Below are 12,908 nucleotides of genomic sequence, written 5' to 3'. Positions count from 1 at the left end.
AAAACACAAAATTGCATCAGATGAGAAAGAAAGACAAGATGGCTTACCTGAGACACGCAAACAGCAGCATACATACCGGGCAAAGCACTCCATGCACGCTGCTGCACAAAGCTGACACGAGCCGGGGTAGACCTGGAAAAGAAACACAAAAAAGCATTAGATGAGCAAGAAAGACAAGAGGGCTTACCTGAGACCCGCAAGACCTGAGACCCGCAAACAGCAGCATACATACCGGGCAAAGCACTCCACGCACGCCGCTGCACGAAGATGAAATGAGCCGGAGTAGACCTGGAAAAGAAACACAAAAATGCATTAGATGAGCAAAAAAGACAAGATGGCTTCCCTGAGACACGCAAACAGCAGCATACATACCGGGCAAAGAACTACGCGCACGCCGCTCCACGAAGACGACACACAGCCGGGGTAGACCTGGAAAAGAAACACAAAAATGCATTAGATGAGGAAAAAAGACAAGTAGGCTTACCTGAGACACGCAAACAGCAGCATATGTACCGGGCAAAGCACTCCATGCAAGCCTCTGCAGGAAGATGACACGAGCCAGGGTACACCTGTAAAAGAAACACAAAAATGCATTAGATGAGAAAGAAAGACAAGATGGCTTACCTGAGACACGCAAACAGCAGCATACATACCAGGCAAAGCACTCCATGCACGCAAACGACACGAACCGGGGTTGACCTGGTAAAGAAACACTAAAATGCATTAGATGAGCAAGAAAGACAAGATGGCTTACCTGAGACACGCAAATAGCAGCATACATGCTGGGCAAAGCACTCCATGCACGCCGCTGCATGAAGACAACGCGAGCCGGGGTAGACCTGGAAAAGAAACACAAAATGCATTAGATGAGCAAGAAAGACAAGATGGCTTACCTGAGACGAGCAAACAGCAGCATATATACCAGGTAAAGCACTCCCTACATGCCGCTGCACGAAGACGACACGAGCCGGGGTAGACCTGGAAAAGAAACACAAAAATGCATTAAATGAGCAAGAAATACAAGATGGCTTACCTGAGACACGCAAACAGCAGCATACATACCGGGCAAAGCACTCCATACACGCTGCTGCAGAAAACAACACGAGCCGGGGTAGACCTGGAAAAGAAACACAAAAATGCATTAGTTTAGCAAGAAAGACAAGATGGCTTACCTGAGACACGCAAACAGCAGCAGACATACCAGGCAAAGCACTCCATGCACACCGCTGCACGAAGATGACACGAGCCGTGGTCGACATGGAAAAGAAACACAAAAATGCATTAGATGAGTAAGAAAGACAAGATGGCTTACCTGAGACACGCACACAGCAGCATACATACCGGGCAAAGCACTCCATACACTCCGCTGCACGAAGACGATTCGAGCGGGGTAGACCTGGAAAAAAAACACAAAAATGCATTAGATGAGCAAGAAAGACAAGATGGCTTACCTGAGATGAGCAAACAGCAGCATATATACCGGGGAAAGCACTCCATACATACCGCAGCATGAAGACGACACGGGCCAGGGTCGACCTGGAAAAGAAACACAAAAATGCATTCGATGAGCAAGAAAGACAAGATGGCTTACCTGAGACCCGCAAACAACAGCATAGATACCGGGGAAAGCACTCCATACATACCGCAGCACGAAGACGAAACGGGCCGGGGTCGACCTGGAAAAGAAACACAAAAATGCATTCGATGAGCAAGAAAGACAAGATGGCTTACCTGAGACCCGCAAACAACAGCATAGATACCGGGGAAAGCACTCCATACACGCCGCTGCACGAAGACGACACGGGCCGGGGTACACCTGAAAAAGAAAAACAAAGAAACACAAAAATACATTAACATAATTTCAAACCAGAATATATACAAACATTAAACATTAAATAAACTTACCTGAAACTGCCCGCGGCCAGACCAACAATATAATTCCTTCTGGAATTTCTGAAAATATATTAGTATCAACAACAAAAAAAAGCAAATTCACAGGTCACAAAAGAATATTCGACACATCTAAAAACACAAATTAGTTTAAAAAAAGATTTAAACGAAAAGTAACATAAGTAATAAAAAAACAACACAGACCGAGAAAGGCAAGATAGCTTACCTTAACACGCCACAACACAATCACAAAACGGACCAGTGTACACCTGAAAGAGAAACACAAAGAAACATAAAAATACATACAAATAGCAAGAAAGACACAATAGCGTACCTGCAAGAAAGACACAATAGCGTACCTGAGATCCGCAGACAACAGCATCCATACCAGCGAAAGCAATCCATGCACGCCGCTGCACGAAGACGACGCGAGTCGGGATAAACCTGGAAAAGAAACACAATAAATGCATTAGATGAGCAAAAAAGACAAGACGGCTTACCTGAGACACGCAAACAGCAGCATACATACCGGGCAAAGCACTCCATGCATGCCGCTGCACGAAGACGACACAAGCCGGGGTAGACCTGGAAAAGAAACACAAAAAAGCATTATATCAGCAAGAAAGACAAGATGTCTTACCTGAGACTCGCAAGACCTGAGACCCGCAAACAGCAGCATACATACCGGGCAAAGCACTCCACGCACGCCGCTGCACGAAGATGACACGAGCCGGAGTAGACCTGGAAAAGAAACATAAAAATGCATTAGATGAGCAAAAAAGACAAGATGGCTTACCTGAGACATGCAAACAGCAGCAAACATATCAGGCATAGCACGGGGTAGACCTGGAAAAGAAACACAAAAATGCATTAGAAGAGCAAAAAAGACAAGATGGCTTACCTGAGACACGCAAACAGCAGCATACATACCGGGCAAAGAACTCCACGCACGCCGCTCCACGAAGACGACACACAGCCGGGGTAGACCTGGAAAAGAAACACAAAAATGTATTAAATGAACAAAAAAGACAATGAGACACGAAAACAGCAGCATATGTACCGGGCAAAGCACTCCATGCAAGCCTCTGCAGGAAGATGACACGAGCCGGGGTACACCTGTAAAAGAAACACAAAAATGCATTAGATGAGAAAGAAAGACAAGATGGCTTACCTGAGACACGCAAACAGCAGCATACATACCAGGCAAAGCACTCCATGCACGCAAACGACACGAACCGGGGTTGACCTGGTAAAGAAACACAAAAATGCATTAGATGAGCAAGAAAGACAAGATGGCTTACCTGAGACACGCAAACAGCAGCTTACATACCGGGCAAAGCACTCCATGCACGCCGCTGCATGAAGACGACGCGAGCCGGGGTAGACGTGGAAAAGAAACACAAAAATGCATTAGATGAGCAAGAAAGACAAGGTGGCTTACCAGAGACACGCAAACAGCAGCATACATACCGGGCAAAGCACTCATACACGCCGCTGCACGAAGATGACACGAGCCGTGGTCGACATGGAAAAGAAACACAAAAATGCATTAGATGAGTAAGAAAGACAAGATGGCTTACCTGAGACACGCACACAGCAGCATACATACCGGGCAAAGCACTCCATACACTCCGCTGCACGAAGACGACTTGAGCGCGGTAGACCTGGAAAAAAAACACAAAAATGCATTAGATGAGCAAGAAAGACAAGATGGCTTACCTGAGATGAGCAAACAGCAGCATATATACCGGGGAAAGCACTCCATACATACCGCAGCATGAAGACGACACGGGCCGGGGTCGACCTGGAAAAGAAACACAAAAATGCATTCGATGAGCAAGAAAGACAAGATGGCTTACCTGAGACCCGCAAACAACAGCATAGATACCGGGGAAAGCACTCCATACATACCGCAGCACGAAGACGACACGGGCCGGGGTCGACCTGGAAAAGAAACACAAAAATGCATTCGATGAGCAAGAAAGACAAGATGGCTTACCTGAGACCCGCAAACAACAGCATAGATACCGGGGAAAGCACTCCATACACGTCGCTGCACGAAGACGACACGGGCCGGGGTACACCTGAAAAAGAAAAACAAAGAAACACAAAAATACATTAACATAATTTCAAACCAGAATATATACAAACATTAAACATTAAATAAACTTACCTGAAACTGCCCGCGGCCAGACCAACAATATAATTCCTTCTGGAATTTCTGAAAATATATTAGTATCAACAACAAAAAAAAGCAAATTCACAGGTCACAAAAGAATATTCGACACATCTAAAAACACAAATTAGTTTAAAAAAAGATTTAAACGAAAAGTAACATAAGTAATAAAAAACAACACAGACCGAGAAAGGCAAGATAGCTTACCTTAACACGCCACAACACAATCACAAAACGGACCAGTGTACACCTGAAAGAGAAACACAAAGAAACATAAAAATACATACAAATAGCAAGAAAGACACAATAGCGTACCTGCAAGAAAGACACAATAGCGTACCTGAGATCCGCAGACAACAGCGAGAGCAATCCATGCACGCCGCTGCACGAAGACGACGCGAGTCGGGGTAGACCTGGAAAAGAAACACAAAAAATGCATTAGATGAGCAAAAAAGACAAGACGGCTTACCTGAGACACGCAAACAGCAGCATACATACCGGGCAAAGCACTCCATGCATGCCGCTGCACGAAGACGACACGAGCCGGGGTAGACCGGGAAAAGAAACACAAAAATGCATTAGATGAGCAAAAAAGACATGTGGCTTACCTGAGACACGCAAACAGCAGCATATATACCGGGCAAAGCACTACATGGATGCCGCTGCACGAAGACGACATGAGCCGGAGTAGACCTGGAAAAGAAACACAAAAATGCATGAGATTAGCAAGAAAGACAAGATGGCTTACCTGAGACACGCAAACAGCAGCATACATACCGGGCAAAGCACTCCATGCACGCCGCTGCAGGAAGATGACACGAGCCGGGGTACACCTGGAAAAGAAACACAAAAATGCATTAGATGAGCAAGAAAGACAAGTTGACTTACCGAGACACGCAAACCGCAGCATACATACCGGGCAAAGCACTCCATGAATACCGCTGCACGAAGATGACACGAGCCGGAGTAGACCTGGAAAAGAAACACAAAAATGCATTAGATGAGCAAAAAAGACAAGATGGCTTACCTGAGACACGCAAACAGCAGCAAACATATCGGGCATAGCACGGGGTAGACCTGGAAAAGAAACACAACAATGCATTAGATGAGCAAAAAAGACAAGATGGCTTACCTGAGACACGCAAACAGCAGCATACATACCGGGCAAAGAACTCCACGCACGCCGCTCCACGAAGACGACACCCAGCCGGGGTAGACCTGGAAAAGAAACACAAAAATGCATTAAATGAACAAAAAAGACAATGAGACACGAAAACAGCAGCATATGTACCGGGCAAAGCACTCCATGCAAGCCTCTGCAGGAAGATGACACGAGCCGGGGTACACCTGTAAAAGAAACACAAAAATGCATTAGATGAGAAAGAAAGACAACATGGCTTACCTGAGACACGCAAACAGCAGCATACATACCAGGCAAAGCACTCCATGCACGCAAACGACACAAACCGGGGTTGACCTGGTAAAGAAACACAAAAATGCATTAGATGAGCAAGAAAGACAAGATGGCTTACTGAGACACGCAAACAGCAGCATACATACCGGGCAAAGCACTCCATGTACGCCGCTGCATGAAGACGACGCGAGCCGGGGTAGACGTGGAAAAGAAACACAAAAATGCATTAGATGAGCAAGAAAGACAAGATTGCTTACCTGAGATGAGCAAACAGCAGCATATATACCAGGCAAAGCACTCCCTACACGCCGCTGCACGAAGACGACACGAGCCGGGGTAAACCTGGAAAAGAAACACAAAAATGGATTAGATGAGCAAGAAATACAAGATGGCTTACCTGAGACACGCAAACAGCAGCATACATACCGGGCAAAGCACTAATACACGCCGCTGCACGAAGATGACACGAGCCGTGGTCGACATGGAAAAGAAACACAAAAATGCATTAGATGAGCAAGAAAGACAAGATGGCTTACCTGAGACACGCACACAGCAGCATACATAACGGGCAAAGCACCCCATACACTCCGCTGCACGAAGACGACACGAGCCGGGGTGGACCTGGAAAAAAAACACAAAAATGCATTCGATGAGCAAGAAAGACAAGATTGCTTACCTGAGATGAGCAAACAGCAGCATATATACCAGGCAAAGCACTCCCTACACGCCGCTGCACGAAGACGACACGAGCCGGGGTAAACCTGGAAAAGAAACACAAAAATGGATTAGATGAGCAAGAAATACAAGATGGCTTACCTGAGACACGCAAACAGCAGCATACATACCGGGCAAAGCACTAATACACGCCGCTGCACGAAGATGACACGAGCCGTGGTCGACATGGAAAAGAAACACAAAAATGCATTAGATGAGCAAGAAAGACAAGATGGCTTACCTGAGACACGCACACAGCAGCATACATAACGGGCAAAGCACCCCATACACTCCGCTGCACGAAGACGACACGAGCCGGGGTGGACCTGGAAAAAAAACACAAAAATGCATTCGATGAGCAAGAAAGACAAGATTGCTTACCTGAGATGAGCAAACAGCAGCATATATACCAGGCAAAGCACTCCCTACACGCCGCTGCACGAAGACGACACAAGCCGGGGTAGACCTGGAAAAGAAACACAAAAATGGATTAGATGTGCAAGAAATACAAGATGGCTTACCTGAGACACGCAAACAGCAGCATACATACCGGGCAAAGCACTCCATACACGCCGCTGCACGAAGACGACACGAGCCGGGGTAGACCTGGAAAAGAAACACAAAAATGGATTAGATGAGCAAGAAATACAAGATGGCTTACCTGAGACACGCAAACAGCAGCATACATACCGGGCAAAGCACTCCATGCACGCTGCTGCACATAGCTGACACGAGCCGGGGTAGACCTGGAAAAGAAACACAAAAAAGGATTAGATGAGCAAGAAAGACAAGAGGGCTTACCTGAGACCCGCAAGACCTGAGACCCGCAAACAGCAGCATACATACCGGGCAAAGCACTCCACGCACGCCGCTGCACGAAGATGACATGAGCCGGAGTAGACCTGGAAAAGAAACACAAAAATGCATTAGATGAGCAAAAAAGAAAAGATGGCTTACCTGAGACACGCAAACAGCAGCATACATACCGGGCAAAGAACTACGCGCACGCCGCTCCACGAAGACGACACACAGCCGGGGTAGACCTGGAAAAGAAACACAAAAATGCATTAGATGAGGAAAAAAGACAAGTAGGCTTACCTGAGACACGCAAACAGCAGCATATGTACCGGGCAAAGCACTCCATGCAAGCCTCTGCAGGAAGGTGACACGAGCCAGGGTACACCTGTAAAAGAAACACAAAAATGCATTAGATGAGAAAGAAAGACAAGATGGCTTACCTGAGACACGCAAACAGCAGCATACATACCAGGCAAAGCACTCCATGCACGCAAACAACACGAACCGGGGTTGACCTGGTAAAGAAACACTAAAATGCATTAGATGAGCAAGAAAGACAAGATGGCTTACCTGAGACACGCAAATAGCAGCATACATGCCGGGCAAAGCACTCCATGCACGCCGCTGCATGAAGACAACGCGAGCCGGGGTAGACCTGGAAAAGAAACACAAAATGCATTAGATGAGCAAGAAAGACAAGATGGCTTACCTGAGACGAGCAAACAGCAGCATATATACCAGGTAAAGCACTCCCTACATGCCGCTGCACGAAGACGACACGAGCCGGGGTAGACCTGGAAAAGAAACACAAAAATGCATTAGATGAGCAAGAAATACAAGATGGCTTACCTGAGACACGCAAACAGCAGCATACATACCGGGCAAAGCACTCCATACACGCTGCTGCAGGAAGACAACACGAGCCGGGGTAGACCTGGAAAAGAAACACAAAAATGCATTAGTTGAGCAAGAAAGACAAGATGGCTTACCTGAGACACGCAAACAGCAGCAGACATACCAGGCAAAGCACTCCATGCACACCGCTGCACGAAGATGACACGAGCCGGGGTAGACCTGGAAAAGAAACACAAAATGCATTAGATGAGCAAGAAAGACAAGATGGCTTACCTGAGACACGCAAACAGCAGCATACATACCGGGCAAAGCACTCCATACACGCCGCTGCACGAAGACGACATGAGCCTGGGTAGACCTGGAAAAGAAACACAAAAATGCATTAGATGAGCAAGAAAGACTAGATGGCTTACCTGAGAAACGCAAACAGTAGCATGCATACCGGGCAAAGCACTCCATACACGCCGCTGCACAAAGACGACACGAGCCGGGGTAGACCTGGAAAAGAAACACAAAAATGCATTTGATGAGCAAGAAAGGCAAGATGGCTTACCTGAGACAGGCAAATAGCAGCATACATACTGAGCAAAGCACTCCACGCACGCCGCTGCACGAAGATGACACACAGCCGGGGTAGAACTGGAAAAGAAACACAAAAATGCATTAGATGAGCAAAAAAGACAAGTAGGCTTACCTGAGACACGCAAACAGCAGCATATATACCGGGCAAAGCATTCCATGCACGCCGATGCACGAAGACGACACAAGCTGGTGTTGACCTGATAAAGAAACACAAAAATGCATTAGATGAGCAAGAAAGAGAAGATGGCTTACCTGAGACACGCAAACAGCAGAATACATACCGAGCAAAGCACTCCATGCACGCTGCTGCATGAAGACGACGCAAACCGGGGTAGACCTGGAAAAGAAACACGAAAATGCATTCGATGAGCAAGAAAGACAAGATGGCTTACCTGAGACACGCACACAGCAGCATACATACCGGGCAAAGCACTCCATGGATGCCGCTGCACGAAGACGACACGAGCTGGGGTAGACCTGGAAAAGAAACACAAAAATGCATGAGATGAGCAAAAAAGACAAGTTGACTTACCTGAGACACGCAAACCGCAGCATACATACCGGGCAAAGCAATCCATGCACGCCGCTGCAGGAAGATGACACGAGCCGGGGTACACCTGGAAAAGAAAAACAAAAATGTATTTGATGAGCAAGAAAGACAAGATGGCTCACCTGAGACACGCAAACAGCAGCATACATACCAGGCAAAGCACTCCATGCACTCCGCTGCACGAAGACGACACGAGCCGGGGTAGACCTGGAAAAAAACACACAAAAATGCATTAGATGAGCAAGAAAGACAAGATGGCTTACCTGAGACACCCAAACAGGAGCATACATACCGGGCAAAGCACTGCTTACACGCCGCTGCACGAAGATGACGATTCAGAAAAGGGGGTGGTGATGAACAGAGTGTCTGAATTAAGCAGACCACTCTTACCCAGTCCAAAGATCAGGGCTTGATCCATCACCGTTATTTATCTCACTGCCCCATCCCAGCTCAGAACCTGGCTATATGCAAATTAGTCTGTCCCTGGCCCAGTGCATCATGGGAACAGGGCAGACCAAACTACCAAGCCAATTCTTCACCAGAAAGGAGACAAGCTACCGGGGACCGGTTTCTGGCATTTAAGCCTCTTCGGCCCGGCTTGCTTGAATCCTGATGGAGCAGTGAGAAAGGGACTCATGTCTGAGTATACCCTGCCACACCTATAGTGGCCAAAAACGATTCAGAAAAGGGGGTGGTGATGAACAGAGTGTCTGAATTAAGCAGACCACTCTTACCCAGTCCAAAGATCAGGGCTTGATCCATCACCGTTATTTATCTCACTGCCCCATCCCAGCTCAGAACCTGGCTATATGCAAATTAGTCTGTCCCTGGCCCAGTGCATCATGGGAACAGGGCAGACCAAACTACCAAGCCAATTCTTCACCAGAAAGGAGACAAGCTACCGGGGACCGGTTTCTGGCATTTCAGCCTCTTCGGCCCGGCTTGCTTGAATCCTGATGGAGCAGTGAGAAAGGGACTCATGTCATGAAGATGACACGAGCAGTGGTCGACCTGGAAAAGAAACACAAAAATGCATTAGATGAGCAAGAAAGACAAGATGGCTTACCTGAGACACGCACACAGCAGCATACATACCGGGCAAAGCACTCCATACACGCCGCTGCACGAAGACGACACAAGCCTGGGTATACCTGGAAAAGAAACACAAAAATGCATGAGATGAGCAAGAAAGACAAGATGGCTTACCTGAGACACGCAAACAGCCGCATACATACCGGGCAAAGCATTCCATGCACGCCGCTGCAGGAAAATGACACGAGCCGGGGTACACCTGGAAAAGAAACACAAAAATGCATTAGATGAGCAAGAAAGACAGGTTGACTTACCTGAGACACGCAAACCGCAGCATACATGCCGGGCAAAGCACTCCATGAATGCCACTGCACGAAGACGACACGAGCCGGGGTAGACCTGGAAAAGAAACACAAAAATGCATTTGATGAGCAAGAAAGACAAGATGGCTCACCTGAGACACGCAAACAGCAGCATACATACCAGGCAAAGCACTCCATGCACTCCGCTGCACGAAGACGACACGAGCCGGGGTAGACCTGGAAAAAAAAACACAAAAATGCATTAGATGAGCAAGAAAGACAAGATGGCTTACCTGAGACACGCAAACAGCAGCATACATACCAGGCAAAGTACTCCCTACACGCCGCTGCACGAAGTCGACATGAGCCGGGGTAGACCTGGAAAAGAAACACAAAAATGCATTAGATGAGCAAGAAAGACAAGATGGCTTACATGAGACATGCAAACAGCAGCATACATAACGGGCAAAGCACTCCATACATGCTGCTGCACAAAGACGACACAAGCCGGCGATAACGACACAGGGACACAGACCGGGGTAGACCTGGAAAAGAAACACAAAAATACATTAGATGAGCAAGAAAGATAAGATGGCTTACCTGAAACTCGCAAACAGCAGCATACATACCGGGCAAAGCACTCCATACATGCCGCTGCACGAAGACGACACAAGCCTTGGTAGACCTGGAAAAGAAACACAAAAATGCATTAGATGAGCAAAAAAGACAAGATGGCTTACCTGAGACTCGCAAACAGCGGTATACATACCGGGCAAAGCACTCCATGCACGCCGCTGCACAAAGACGACACGAGCCGGGGTAGACCTGGAATAGAAACACAAAAAAGCATTAAATGAGCAAGAAAGACAAGATGGCTTACCTGAGACGAGCAAACAGCAGCATATATACCAGGTAAAGCACTCCCTACACGCCGCTGCACGAAGACGACACGAGCCGGGGTAGACCTGGAAAAGAAACACAAAAATGCATTAGATGAGCAAGAAAGACAAGATGGCTTACCTGAGACACGCAAACAGCAGCATACATACCAGGCAAAGTACTCCCTACACGCCGCTGCACGAAGTCGACATGAGACGGGGTAGACCTGGAAAAGAAACACAAAAATGCATTAGATGAGCAAGAAAGACAAGATGGCTTACCTGAGACATGCAAACAGCAGCATACATAACGGGCAAAGCACTCCATACATGCTGCTGCACTAAGACGACACAAGCCGGCGATAACGACACAGGGACACAGACCGGGGTAGACCTGGAAAAGAAACACAAAAACTACATTAGATGAGCAAGAAAGATAAGATGGCTTACCTGAGACTCGCAAACAGCAGCATACATACCTGGAAAAGCACTCCATAAATGCCGCTGCACGAAGACGACACAAGCCGGGGTAGACCTGGAAAAGAAACACAAAAATGCATTAGATGAGCAAAAAAGACAAGATGGCTTACCTGAGACTCGCAAACAGCAGCATACATACCGGGCAAAGCACTCCATGCACGCCTCTGCACAAAGACGACACGAGCCGGGGTAGACCTGGAAAAGAAACACAAAAAAGCATTAAATAATCAAGAAAGAAAAGATGGCTTACCTGAGACGAGCAAACAGCAGCATATATACCAGGTAAAGCACTCCCTACACGCCGCTGCACGAAGACGACACGAGCCGGGGTAGACCTGGAAAAGAAACACAAAAACGCATTAGATGAGCAAGAAAGACAAGATGGCTTATCTGAGACACGCAAACAGCAGCATACATACCGGGCAAAGCACTCCATACACGCTGCTGCACGAAGACAACACGAGCCGGGGTAGACCTGGAAAAGAAACACAAAAATGCATTAGTTGAGCAAGAAAGACAAGATGGCTTACCTGAGACATGCAAACAGCAGCATACATACCAAGCAAAGCACTCCATACACGCCGCTGCACGAAGACGACACAAGCCTGGGTAGACCTGGAAAAAAAACACAAAAATGCATTAGATGAGCAAGATTGACTAGATGGCTTACCTGAGACAAGCAAACAGTAGCATACATACCGGGCGAAGCACTCCATACACGCCGCTGCACAAAGACGACACGAGCCGGGGTCGACCTGGAAAAGAAACACAAAAATGGATTAGATGAGCAAGAAATACAAGATGGCTTACCTGAGACACGCAAACAGCAGCATACATACCGGGCAAAGCACTCCATACACGCTGCTGCACGAAGACAAAACGAGCCGGGGTAGACCTGATAAAGAAACACAAAAATGCATTAGTTGAGCAAGAAAGACAAGATGGCTTACCTGAGACACGCAAACAGCAGCATACATACCAGGCAAAGCACTCCATGCATGCCGCTGCACGAAGATGACACGAGCCGGGGTCGACCTGGAAAAAAAACACAAAATTGCATCAGATGAGAAAGAAAGACAAGATGGCTTACCTGAGACACGCAAACAGCAGCATACATACCGGGCAAAGCACTCCATGCACGCTGCTGCACAAAGCTGATACGAGCCGGGGTAGACCTGGAAAAGAAACACAAAAAAGCATTAGATGAGCAAGAAAGACAAGAGGGCTTACCTGAGAC

This window comes from Lissotriton helveticus, chromosome 1_1 (genome assembly GCF_964261635.1).
Source record: "Lissotriton helveticus chromosome 1_1, aLisHel1.1, whole genome shotgun sequence".
Taxonomy (NCBI): Eukaryota; Metazoa; Chordata; class Amphibia; order Caudata; family Salamandridae; genus Lissotriton; species Lissotriton helveticus.
The sequence above is the reverse complement of the archived record's forward strand: the minus strand, read 5'-3'. Positions refer to the sequence as shown.